Below are 14,224 nucleotides of genomic sequence, written 5' to 3'. Positions count from 1 at the left end.
TTAAAATAGCTTCCATTTTTTGGTTAATCCCCAGCAGAAAGGGCTAAATGTGGTTAGCAGAAATCCTTGAAAAGGGAAGAGCAACAATTCAATTGAGACCCACTGTGGAGTTGGGAGGAGATTTATCTCTCAGCTATGCTCTGATTTTCCCTGGTAATGCTCAAAAAATGGATGATGCAATATAATACAGCTAAATGATGTGGAATTCTCTTAACTCAGTGACTTCCAGATTAAAAAATGAGAAAACCCAGCAGAACTTCCAAATGCAAACTCCTTGTTCCACTTCAGTTCTGAAGAAATAGAATCATTGGGAGCAAGACCAGATCTATGTAGCTTTAAAAACTTCCCAAGTGAATCTTCGGATCAGTCATTTTGAGGTGTCACTGTTGGAGGTGATACTTTAAGCTTTAGAGATAGTTCTTTTGACTTTGTTAATCATGACTTCAATGCACAAGGTATAATATACTATTTGTCAAATATGTAAAAGTCACTTAGAGTTCAATTGCAAACACATTTTTAATTTATTATATAAGCTGTCATTTTTTTCTTTCATTATTGTTATGATCCTTTGAATCTCAAGGGACCTTCAATAATAAAATTTAAAAAGTTTTTTTGTTGATGTATTGCCTTCTTCACATTGTGAATTGGATTCCTCATTAAATTATTTCCTATATACCAGATATTGTATACTTCAAAACTGAACTAGCCTGGTTTTCAAGACTCTTCACTACTAGCATCATTAGAAGGGAAGTTAATTCATTTAAAAATGTTTATTGCTCATGTACTACATGATAAGCAATTATTAGGCACTGAGAATACAACTATTGCTAACAACCAACCTTGACTTTAAGTTGATTACAGACTAATAGGGAATCAAGTGATAAAACAGGCAGTCACAGTGCAGTTTTAAAAGTGTAAGGTGGGGCGGCTCTAGGATTCATGAATGCACATAGAAAGGCATATTACCTGAACTAGGATTAATTACATCATGGGGAAATACAACTCTTGGAATTTAGCTACCTATATTTTAATTCCATAAGTACAGTACAACAGCTAAGGTCATAAGACTTTAGAACATTGTGCCTCAATGTCCTCTACTCTAAATTGAGTTAATATTGGTGCCCAAGTCATAAATTTGTTATGAGAACAAATGTAGCACATGTAAAAGATGGGTCACATAGCAAGTGCTCAGCACACATTGACATATGGTACTACTGCATGGCAGCTATGCTGAGACCTGAAGAGTATCTCAGCATGATCCTTATGAACAGAGGGGGTCATCAGAGTCTGTTCAATGAATAAGGTCTTGCATTGTTAATATCTTTTGAAGTCCTGATTCTCCTTCACTAGAATCACAGAATCCAAAACCAGAAAAAAAATATGAAGTTACTAGTCTGTCAGTGGAGCTATAAGACACTCAGCCACTGTTGATTAATCAGTTGACAAAGTAAGTTAGAGTAAAAACAATTTAAGTTCTCATGTACTTTCCTTTTATTTATTTTACTGAGCTTGTTTTTTTTTTTCTGAGAATATTTGTGAGAACTTTGCTATACTTATTGATTTAAAGAAACACAATTCATTTTGTAATCTTAAAAATATCAAGAGCAGCCTTAAGGGTACTTTTGCAATCTCCTTTTCTCTCTCACCTGGTAGCCCTCCAAGGTCTATCTATTCCATAATTATATTAAGTTCAAAGTTAAAATCTCAAACTCACTGGAAAAAAAATAGATTTTAAAACCCCTTAGGGAAAAATTCTAGTCTGCATTTTCTTGTTTTATTATTTGTTCAAAATTTTTAAAACTCAGTTTCTTATATTTTGCAATTCTATGCCAAAGAACAAACACTGTTCTACTGGGCAGACCTGGATGAAAAAGAAACAAAACTGAACATGTCAATGACAACATCGTGGTATTACCTAACTTGTACTGACATCTAACAATGGAGGAAGCTTTAAACATCAAGTAGAATTAGGAGTACTTATCCACTGGATTTGCTTCACCTAGAATGACAGTTTGATAAACCAAGCCTAATAAGTAGAGAATAAGTGACATTTACAGGTAAAATCTACCTGTCAAGTGACTGCAGTTACACGGGTATGAATTCTGTCACCTGTACTCTCAGGTGAGGTGGGCTCCAGGCCAACTGAAGTTAGGAAAGGTTATATCCTTGAGTCCTTTCTTCCCTTCTACCTTTTATTCTTCTAAATCTCAATTAAGATGGCTCTTATTTCCTCCTGCCAATTCCTGCTTAAATTATCAGTTGTAACTGCAGCAAGATTTATCAGTGGTGATAGGCAAGTAAGCAGATACATTACCTACTGAGAGCATTAAGTAGAAAGCCAATTCTCTTCAAGACCCCTGGAAATTATGCTTTAAAAATTGAGGTTTCATAGGTGAAACCTGGTATTCTTGAGTAGGGATCCTGCCCAGCTTCCCACTCAAATTCTTACTAAAATTTCCTTAGCTGATTCACGGGAATGTTCTGGCACTAGCTTCACTCAGGAAATACAAAAATGTCTTGAGAAAAAGTGACTCAGATTATGTCAAAGATAAACATTTTGAAAAGAGGCCATAGAGTTGACACATAGATGTGAATTATTTGTTCAGCCAATATTTATTGTGCAAACAAAACACACAGAGCAGATAAAAACCCCTGCCTTCAAGTAACTCACATTCTAGTAATATGATTCAAGTTGTTTTAGACAGAAGTTTAGGTAGGACAGCTTTGTTATTTTTAACAGAAAAGCACAAATAAACTTAAATTTTTACCTCTAGGCATCTTTTCTAGAGAAACGTACATTATGCATAATTAAGCATATATGTTAACATTGCATAATTGCAGCATAATTTCTACAATGAAAAATTGGAAATGATCTAAGAATCATACTATGTGTTTGATGCTGAAAATGGTACTGCACAGAAACCAGGCAGACTAAGTTCCACTGTCCAGTGAGTGTTGGGCGACGTCCACATGGAGGTGCACTATAAAAGTGCAATGGCAGCTGCCCAACAATACTGGGAGTTTCTGAAAGAAGAAGAAGGTCTGGGAAATGACCCAAGGTTAATAACACAAAGATTCACCTAGGATTTGCCCATGGTACACAGAGAGCCAGCTCTGCCTATTGACATCTTCTTCTAACTGGTTTGGTGAGATTGTAGCAGTTAATTAATAAGTTCAACTCCTTTAAGTAAGAAGTTTATGGAACTTGTCTAAAATTTTCCAAAAGAGGAGAAAATGTGAAGAAATAACACCAAAAGAACATTCTAAACAAGAGAATATGTTATAAATCTACCCAGAAATTATATTTCATTACTACTCCAGACATAAACTGACAAATGGTATGTTTGTTTCTCTGTAGTCAAAATTAAGGTGAGTGGTATTTTGTCATTCTTGGACATTTCTAGTTGGACAGGTCCACTTGGATCTGTCTTGGAAAAAGGAAAATGTCATCCTTCTTACCTTTCTATATCCATGTTGTTCAGAACTTCTTGGGTTCTCCATGCATGGCCTCTAGTCTAAATGGGAATGCCCCTGGGAAATGGGAAAGAAACTCGCTCAGCATAAAAATCAAATGACTGAAACTTTTTAAAATTGTAATGAAAAAATTTCTACATACATGATCTGTGTTGTGATTTTCTATGAAAGCCTTGTTGGATCATATTTAAATTAAAAATGATTAACAAACATTTCATAATTTAACCTTTAAAAACACAGTAGAGTGTAGAGTTGTTTTATTAGAAAAAATAACATATAAGAAAAAATATTTGGGAAATACCAAACAACATGAAGAAAAGAAAAACTTTCATTTCATCACAAAACAATCTTAATGTTTTAAATTATATCTTATCTCTCTCTTTAGTCTATGAATGTTTTAACATATTTGAAAATAAAATAGTGTATAAAGAGTTCATGTTCCAGAAATACATGAAAGATTTTAGTTTTGAAAGTTATAGGTTACCCTGATAGATTTCTTAATGCCTTCATGCAGAAAGAAGCAAACAACCTTCAGCATTGGCATAGAATAAAAAACAGTAAAGATATCCATCATGATTTCATAGGTTCTAAAAATGGTAAAAAAATCATTTTCTGTGTGATTAATTTTGGGTCCAGAGTTTTTAATATTTAACATTTCTATAAATGGACTATTCTAGAAATGGAGAATTGTGTCTCTTCCAAAGAGAATTATCGATTAGCCCTGGCTTTGCAACTAAGTACCTCGTCTTTATTTGGAACAAATGAGGCACTTAATAGGACCACCAACACATAATTCAATTATCTTTGTTTTCCAAAGAGAAAAATCAGTACAAATTGCATTTATGCTAATCTGTGGTTCATTACTTGAAATTTGTTGTGAATATAAAAGTATAAGTAAATAGAATAGCATTCTATTTATTTCCTTTCCCGACAATGGGTGCTTAAGATGCTTCTGGTGCCCACATGCATCCTCCTTGCCACCATCTCCATATTTAGCTGTGGTGGTTATAGACAGGTCTATACAGGTTTCAACTCACAGAATGAAGGCTTCCTGTATGTGCTGAGCTGTCTTCATTTTCTGCCCTGCGGCTCTGCAGACCGCAGGTGCTGGCAGAATCTTACTTGGTTGGGACTTTATGTACAATTCTCAACCTTGGGACAACTCTCCACCAATGGGCCCAGAAGCAGACTAAAAATTCCCCTTCTCTTCCATACTTCAGGTAGCATTCTAGGAGGCATGTAGTGCATTTTCCCTAGGTTCCATTGTCATAAAGTTGACATCATCAACATGTATTTTATTGGCTAGACAGCCTTCCCCTTCCCTGAGCTCACCCTCCAAATAAATTGCCTTCCAAAGTCCTGCATCAGACTTTGTTTTCAGGAGAAGCAACTAAGATGACAGATAAGGATGATCTAATCATTTATATACAAGTAGCATTCCAATGAAATGGAACCATGTTGTTCTGTATATGAGGTCAGAAGTTGCTAAACTGAAACCTAGAGTTTTTAATATAAGTGAGATTTAATTCAATTATCTTCATATTAAGGGTTATAACACTACCTCAAAGAATGGAACTCAAAAAGGGAACCTATAAAATGTTAAGAATCCTGAAGTTCCATGTAAATCATGAGAATTTTACATTATATCCTGAAGGCAATAGAGACTAGAAAAGATTTAAAAACTAAAGAATAACTGGTTAGATTCACACTCTAGAAAGATGACCTGCAATACAGTGGAAGATGTATATGAGGGAGCCAAGAATGAGAAAGCTGTGACAACATTGCCATAAGTGAGAAATGTGGTGACAGTAAGTCAGAAGAGATGGTCACATGAGTCAGAATAGATGGGGTAAGGGTGGTGAGAAGGGGGCAGATTTGCCCGAGAAACTTGGTAATCAAGCTGATGTTGAGAACAGGAACAGGGGAGTCAAAGATGACATTCATACTTCTGTTTTGGCGCACACTGTGGTTGAGGACAGAAACACACAAAGAGTTGGTTTGGTAGACTGTGGTGGCCTCGGATCTGTGTGTGCTGTTTGAATCACCTGTGACAATTTGCAGTGGCAAAATACAGTTAAAGGAGTATGGAGTCAGAGAGATTTCTATGGAAAGTGACAGCTAAGGTAAGACCTGAGTTGTGAATAGTGTTATTTATATATAAAAAAGGAACATATGCTGAAATTAAAAATGAAAGGCTAGATAATGAAGGGGTGGGGGTACATATGCAGTGAATTTGGAAGTAAATCACTGGACTGCCAAAAAGCTAAATGTTGGCAGTTATCCAGAAATATCCTTTTTGCTCTGAACACAATCATATTTTGATACTGTATTTTTTAGTTATCACAAATTATTTTTCTTTAGATCCAGCCTATTCTTTTCACCAAAACTTCTTTGAAAAATATTATTAACACATCATAATAGTCTTCTTTTATACCTTTTATTTCATAGCAGTGTGTTATTGGGTTGTCAACTAGGGGCTGCCAAGGTGGAGATGGTTTTCAGGGTATTTTCCAGAGAAAAAGATAGAGATGTCCTTCATCTAAAAACTTCATTTAGAATTAAAGACCAGCAAAAATATAGGTGTAGACACTGAGTGGCACACTTCAAAGTAAAATTAGAGTTTGGTTGTAAAATTGGTCTGTTGTTTAAAAACCACATCCTTTTAAAAGAACTCAGAGAAAGCTAAAAGCTTCTACCATTTTTTCCCACAAATATACAATATTTATAGCACATTCATTTATTTGTGTCTTTCATTATGCCGCCCACAGAGTAGAAACCTGCTGTAGACTTTAAAGCATGTCTGACCCTTGGCTATGTGATGAATCATGTAATCATGACACTGCAGTTAAGTTGCTAGAACAAATGCAGTCAGACACTGGAAGAGAGGGAAAAAGAAATCTCTTAAGTGGCAGAGCTAAAGGTATATTGCCTGAAAAAAGACTTGCTGATAAGGGAAGACACCCAGCATACATCACAATGAATCCACACATCAGAGTGGGAAGAATTTTGTTTCCTATTGCTTTAAGTCAATCACAAATACTGTGGATGCTTAATTATTCTAACATGCGCTTTCTAGATGAAGAGTGTTAATATGTTAAGACTTGAGAGTCTGGATTTCATTTAGTCCTAAATAAGCACTGAGTTTGACATTTTTTTGTTATTTTTGTAGTTGAAGCTATTTTAAACATTTATATATATAATAAACACACAACACATGTACATATAGTCATATATACATACACAGACATGCAAATATACATATGTAACTTCATGACTTCTAGACAAATAGTGGAAATGCCTTCAACACATACACATAATGCAGAGAATGTTAATGTTAGTAACTTTAACATGTTTGTGAAAGAACTAGTTAATTACTGGTCTATGGTTATCTTGAGAATGCCATAAAATAGTTTTAGGAAATGAAAGAAAAATTCACTTTCTAAGATATTTTTTTAAAAGGTATTGTGATCGCTGATTCATGGCAATTTAGTCAAGGTATAAACAAGTGTGCTTTGCTTGACTTAAATTTGTAGTCTCATCTCTTCTAGTTTCTTATTTGCTTGTCCTTTCTAAGTTTTCAAAAGAGTTCCTTGATTTTTGTCAACATTGGCACACTCTAAAAGGTCATCTGATACACTGGAGGTTTTATTAGTGTTTGAGCTTGCTGTTATGAAATACATTTCCACCCAGTAAAGAGTTTCAGATACACATTTTTACACATCTCACAGTATTTCAGCATATTCTGAGATAATTAAGAATTTTGTGATTTTTCCTGGGCTTTGATTAAAGCGCACAGGATCACTGATTTTTGTGGGTTTTATTTTGGTGATTGCTAACTTCCCTAGTTAAATAAAATATTCCCCCAAAAGATGCTTGTGTCTTTACTCAACCCTTGCTCGGTTTTCTTTTGTGAAGAACAAAATTTGGTCCCTTAAGACCCTAGTACCTGTCTGTCAGTCTGTGTCTCTTGTGCACTCTCTCTAATACACAAATTAACTCATTATTTGGCATCAAATGCCCATAACATCTTGTCATAATTGTTTGCCAATTGAGATATTTACTAATAAAGCTCCATAAATTTCAGTAGTATTGGTATTTTAATGAGATTTTTTTTTTTAGAGATCACTAAAACTTAGAGACTTAGAAAAGAATCTATTTGGGGGCAAAATGGGCAATGAATTAGGAATTTAAGACTGACCTTTTCCTAAAAGAGACACATCTGAGGAAAACGTTCTAGAAGGACCTTCATAAGACTGTGTGGAACAGGGAAGGAATTCAAGGGTGACTACACCATTTAAGTAAGAGGAGGAGAATTTGACTAACAACTACCAGGCATCCTACTAAAATATTTGGATTTATTGATGCAAGCATGTCTGGAGTGGAGTAAAGTGGGTGAGAGGGTCAGAGTAGATGTAGCACATGAGCCAGAGAATCCAGCACACAACAGGGTAACAATAGAGGGGCAGTTGAAAATAATAAGTAGATTAAAGTGGACTGGTATTAAACAAAGAATAAACAAACAGGTGCCCACAGCTCTTGAAGTGGCTGGAGAGAGACCTTGTTGGAAAGATGAGCTTTTCTCCTCATGGTTCAGAGGGATCTCTCTGTCATCACCCACCAGAAAAAAAGACCTAATCTAAGAGCCATGGTCAGCTGGAAAATTCTGACCTCTCCCCTGGGACATCCTCCCCTCCCCCCACCATGTCCGCTTCTCACTTTGTAAATCTGATGAGTAGTGTCTGGCATAGCAGACACAATGCTGTCATAGCCTAAGCATTATCCTAGAGGGGACTGCATTCTGAGTCTAGGCTGGAGTCCTCAATTGATGGAGGTCATTTAGAATATCTGTGATACTCACATAAATAGACACCAGTTCTCTAAGTATTGTCAGAGGAACCCACTGAAGGAGAGTACAGAATAGTTCTTTCTGAGACCCTCTCTTCCCCTTTGGGAGTCCCTGACGATATTAAAAGACTAAGAAAAGATTCTGATAGAATATTTAGGATAATTGAAAATTGATTTTTAAAAGTTTTTGTTTCCTTTTTCTTTTAAGACTGTCATCCTTAACTCCTTCACCTCTTGGCTCCATATTTCATGAAGGTGAGAGACAGTGAGTCATTTGTCAGCAAGTGGGGAAAGTGGAGCTATAAACAGGCATTCTGATGTTCACACTTATTTTAATTAGGAACAGTTTTTCTCATTTGGAACTTTCATATGGAAAAATTTTGTAAACCAGCAATTAATGTATACACATTTCTCAATAGAAAATATAGACAGATATGTAGACAGGATGCAGGAAAACAGATGGATGGATGGTAAGAGAATTAGTGCCTACTTCAAGTTCTACAAGTGACTTTTTTAAAAGATTTATTTATTTATTTATACAAGAACTGGGGGGTACAGGCCAGATGTCCGGGAGGATGAGAGGATTCACCAGAGACAGAGTGAGGAACAGAACAGTCAGACTGACTGAAATACACTGCTGAGGGGAGCAGCAGGCAAGACAGGAGAGGTCTGCCATGCCATGTGGGTATCTCCCCTGCTGGCCGGGATCAAACCCGCACTGCAGAGGCTGTGGACAGCTTCACAGCGCTGTGTTCAACTGCCTGTGCCACCAGGGAGGCCCTATGAGTGACTTTTGTTAAGTATTAGCTGATCCAAAGACTTTGTATGGGAGTCACATTATGGGGTCTAAAGAGTTTCAGATTTTGATCGATTACTAGCAGCTTGCTTGCTTGCATGCTTACTTTCTCTCACTCTTCAGTGAAGCTAAAGGAAAATGACTGTGATTCAACTAAAATTGACCCACTTTTAGGCCAATCCCAGTTTGGCATGACATTTGAAAACAACAACACAACTACAGCTCCAGAAATCATTGAAAAGTAATGTAAATCTCTGCTGAATAGCTCTTGAAGGCATGCAAGTGTCCAAGTGGGAATTACACAGTAGGGTTTTCTTAGTACATTATAAATTAAACTTCCTAAAATCCCTTGCTAGATATCTCTTCCTCTCTCCCAAATTTTCTGTGGTTATACAAATCTCAGCACCCCCCCCTTCTCATTTTCAGCTTGTCCTTTCAGATGACTTTTCTTTATGTAGAGCAATCCATTTCCACCCTAAAGGGTATTTCCTCCCTAATAGTGTGGGAGATGTGTATGTGTGTGACTGTAATTGCTTATGAATGTTTTTGCTTTCACAGTACTGAAAAAGCAAAAGATATGTGGAAATAATGACATTTTGGTGAAATTAATATTTCAAAAGTTATAAAACATATACCTAATGTGTTGTCCTTCCTTTAGTCCTGAGAGTTGGCATAATGCCAAGTCAAAGAGAGAGGAAGGAAGGAGAGGAAGGAAGCTCCAGGAATCATCCTGGGACTGCAGAGGAAATGCATGCCTTTCTCTCATGGAACAGCGGAAACCTCACGGGATCCAGAGTCTGAAGACCTGGCTCAGAGCCCTGGCATCCTGCTTCCTGCTGGGTGAACATTGGGCAGGTTATCAATCACATGGTGTCTAGCTCTTCCCGGCAATAACTGTGGAGCTATGGTATACCTAACCTCGTCCAGACTGCTGTCCCTGTAGTGAATCAGGAGGCTTTGGTGCTGATGTGTAGTCTGTCATGGAACAAGGCAACTCTTTACTCTCCTTTCAGCCGTCAGTCTCTCATTCATTAAAATGGATTTTGAGAGGCACACAGGAAATAATAGATATGAAGCTGTTTTGGAAACTGTAAGCACAATCCAAATGGAAGATAATCTTATAACCTCAGTATCAAGAGAAAGAACATGATTTTCTCTCCTTTGGTTAACTTCCTGGGGAGGTTTTCAGTGTAGGAACTGTGCTACTTTGCTAGGACTGGCATAACAAATACCATAGATTGGGTGGCATAAGCAACAGAAATTAATTTCTTAACTGTTATAGAGGCTGGAAGTCTAAGATCAAGGTGTCAGTAGGTTTGGTTTTATTCTGTAGTCTCTCTCCTTGGCTTCTAGATGGCCATCTTCTTCCTTCGTCCCTTTGTCCTTACATGATCTTCCCTCTGTGAAAGTCAGTGTCCTAATCTTTTCTTTTAAGGACACCATTCCATATTGGTTTGGATCTACTGCAGTGATCTGTTTTACCTTAATTACCTCTTCAAAAGCCTCATGTCCAAAAACAGTCACATTCTGGTATGCTGAATTTAGGACTTACCATGATTTGGAGGGGATGGGGGAATTTGGATACAACTCAATCCATAACATAACAGGAATTGTCACCTTTCTTTTTAAGATACTAATTTTTCATTATTTTGTTATGCTACTGTGTTATAACTGTTTTAAGTTGTATTGTGAACAGTCGGGCTAATGTCCTAATTTCTTCCACACTTGTCCACTTTCAATTTCAGGAAACATTGAAGATCTGAGTTCTTTATTTTTAGGTTTTGAGTTGGTTAAGTTTTCAGGCATGAGCAGTAATGTCCTTGAGAACTTATTCATCAATCTCCTTTGAGATTTGTTTATTTTTTTCCTGCCAATTCATAAAGAAGTAAACATCACTAATGATTCATCTTAGTTGATAGCCAGTTTCCAAAAAGGAAAACACATTTCCATTATCTAAGATTTAAAGTAGTAATTCATTGTAATTGACCAAATCATCATTTGATGACCAACTAAACCTAGTATTTTCTGTACTTTTGTAGATCAAAGATAAAGAAGTAAAACTATAATTTTCATTAGTCTCAGCAGAAACTACATAAAATGATGAACTACACAGAATAATAGCTTAGGAAATGCTTGCTTTTATATTTGCTAGGATGAAAAAGTAGATAATCCACTGCATTTTCAGACATATTCATATGTGTATATATGTTTGTATACATGTAATTAATTTTGTCAGGTTTCAGCACCTGCAACCTACAAATGGAGTCATCATAACAGAAATGATTAAAATCCACTAAATTTTATTTTTTTTTATTTATTTTTTTAATAATAAATTTTATTGTTATATTCCCCATACAATTGCAGCCCCCCCATTCTGACCCCAATCCCTCCCCTCCTGCCCCCGCCCCCCAAAAAAGTGTCTCTGGTTCATAGTTTTTTGTTGATTTTGATTTTCACTTTCTTATAGTTATTCATTTTCCTGGTCCCTTATTTAAGTTTTCTAGATTCCTGCTATGAGTGAGACCATCCGGTATTTTTCTTTTTCTTTTTGGCTTATTTCGCTGAGCATGATCCCTTCCAGCGCCATCCATGTTGCTGCAAATTGCATGTGTTTATCTTTTTTGAATGCTGAGTAATATTCCATGGTATATATGTACCACATCTTCTTGATCCAGTCATCTATTTTTGGGCATTTGAGTTGTTTCCAAAGCTTAGCTATTGTAAACAGTGCTGCTATAAACATAGGGGTGCAGGTGTTCTTTGGAATTGATGTTTCTGTGTCCTTTGGGTAAATACCTAGGAGTGGAATTGCTGGATCATATGGAAGCTCTATGTTTAGTAGGTCCAGAAATCTCCACACAGCTTTCCACAGTGGTTGGACCAGTTTGCACTCCCACCAACAGTGCAGAAGAGTTCCTTTTTCTCCACACCCTCGCCAGCATTTGTTGTTGCTAGTTTTTTTAATATGTGCCATTCTCACTGGTGTAAGATGGTATCTCATGGTAGTTTTGATTTGCATTTCCCTGATGACAAGTGATGTTGAACATTTTTTCATATGCCTGTTGGCCATTTGCATTTCCTCTTCAGAGAAGTTTCTTTTTAGCTCTTCTGCCCATTTTTTGACTGGATTATTTTCTTTGTTGTTGTTGAGTCTCATCAGCTCTTTGCAGATTTTTGTGATCAGTCCTTTATCATTAGTGTTGGGTGCAAAAATGTCTCCCAGTTGGTGGGTTTCTCTTTGTTTTTGTTATTGTCTCTTTTGCTGTGCAGAAGCTCTTTAATTTGATGTAGTCCCAGCTGTTTATCTTTGCCTTCACTATCACTGCTTTGGGTGATGTGTCTGTAAAGATGTCTTTGATGTGCAAATCACGTAGTGTTTCGCCTATATTTCCTTCTATATATTTTATGGTTTCAGGTCTTATGTCTAGTTCTTTAATCCATTTTGAGTTGATTTTTGTGTATGGTGTGAGGTAGTGGTCAAGCTTCATTCTTTTGCATGTAGCGACCCAGTTTTCCCAGCACCATTTATTGAACAGACTTTCTTTGCTCCAATGCATAGTCTTTGCTCCTTTGTCAAAGATTAGTTGACCATAAATCTGTGGGTTTATTTCTGGATTTTCTATTCGATTCCATTGGTCTGTATGTCTGTTCTTGTTCCAATACCATGCAGTTTTGATGATTATGGCTTTGTAGTATAGTTTGAAGTCTGGGAGTGTAATGCCTCCATTCCCTTCTTTTTTTTTCAGGAGAGCTTTGGCTATTCAGGGTTTTTTGTAGGGAGAACTGAGCTCAGTTGACTGTTAAACCTAACGTGAAATCTGTCATCATATTGACCTGAAAATCAACCCTTTTTTCTCAAGATTAAAGTTTCCTTACTGAGTTAATTATCTCTATCTAAATCTTCTAGTTAACATGCAGTCTTTCTTGGATGACTCTTCAACTCTCTTACAAATAGATTTTAGTTGACTTAGATGGCAAGTTCCCAAATATATCCTTGTGTTCTTGAGTCTTGGCAACAAGTCAAGCAAGGATTCCTGCCACTTATAAAATACCATATATTGAGAAATTCATACAAAGAACTTTCCCTTATATTATTTCTTTTCAAGTTCAAATTAGTGATGTTTGCTAAGTATAATCATTCTAGCTTTGTAGATGAGAAAAGTGAACTGTAACAAGTTTAAGTAATTTTCCAAGATTATACCGCTAGTGACAATCATGAGATTAGGGTACAGATATTTCAGAATCAAGCCCAGGAAGTAAAGAATCCCTATGTATATTTGGGGAATGGGACTGGGTGATATCTTCTCTCTGTAGTCTAACTACATTGATTGGCTTTATAATAACCAAGGAACTATCTATGAGAAGAACTGGAACCATGACTATGTTCCAGATTCAAATATGTATTTGTACCTAATAAAATGGAAGGGGGAAAAGGGGATAGAGAAGGAAATGTATGATAAGGAATCTGGAAAGAATCATCCCAAGTGAGAAGAACCAGAGGGGAGTAGCAGATCTGGATCCAGAGTGGGGCACTCTCAGGAAACCATCTTTATGACAGATAACCTAATGGCTCCTTATACTGTGTGAAAGATTTGTTTAAACTCAGTGAGTTTATAGCTTGGGTCAAACACAATTCTGATAACCATTCTGAAAGAGCTAATCCAGAGGAGAAAGAGGCTCTTTCCTCATTTGTTCAAAGGAGGAAGTTTATAAGCAGACAATCATGCCATGATTTGCAGTGAGTAGCAACATGCAGGAAAACTTGATCCTGAGGACATTACAAGGCAACTAGTGGCATCTGACTCAGTAAAACCTCATGAAAGCTGGTCTGGAAGTGCACCATGGAGATGAAGGGGCCAGACTGATTCATGAGCAAGCTGAGATAATCTCAGCAGACTCTAACAGATAAGGAGGAGGGAAAAGCACCCTCCAGAAATTATCTCAGCAGTGTCATTGAGGTGAAAAGTAAGTCTAAAAAATACAATGATCTAATTTGTTAAAATTTTAATGTTGGCGTTACATTTTTGCTCTTCCATATGTGCGCATACTCCATCATCCTCCACCAAATCACCCATCCTAATACCCTTTGAACTCAGTGAAATCTTGAAG

At 36.6% G+C, this 14,224-nt stretch overlaps 1 protein-coding gene across 30 annotated transcripts in view; it reads left to right on the top strand.

Moving 5' to 3' along the window:
* The window catches only part of CA2 (carbonic anhydrase 2), a 183,973-nt gene that overhangs the window by 54,174 nt on the left and 115,575 nt on the right, over positions 1-14,224 (top strand). The window contains exon 10 of one of the 30 annotated variants that reach the window (XM_054692143.1): positions 8,528-8,544. The exons of the other annotated variants lie outside the window; for them this stretch is intronic. The gene's annotated coding sequence lies outside the window, so the exon portion shown is untranslated. Of the gene's footprint in view, positions 1-8,527; positions 8,545-14,224 lie in introns of those variants that run through there. 30 annotated transcript variants of the gene reach the window in all.

The sequence above is a fragment of the Talpa occidentalis genome, unplaced genomic scaffold (genome assembly GCF_014898055.3).
Source record: "Talpa occidentalis isolate TD23 unplaced genomic scaffold, MPIMG_talOcc4v2.1, whole genome shotgun sequence".
NCBI lineage: Eukaryota > Metazoa > Chordata > Mammalia > Eulipotyphla > Talpidae > Talpa > Talpa occidentalis.
This window is presented reverse-complemented; position numbering and strand designations above follow the sequence as displayed.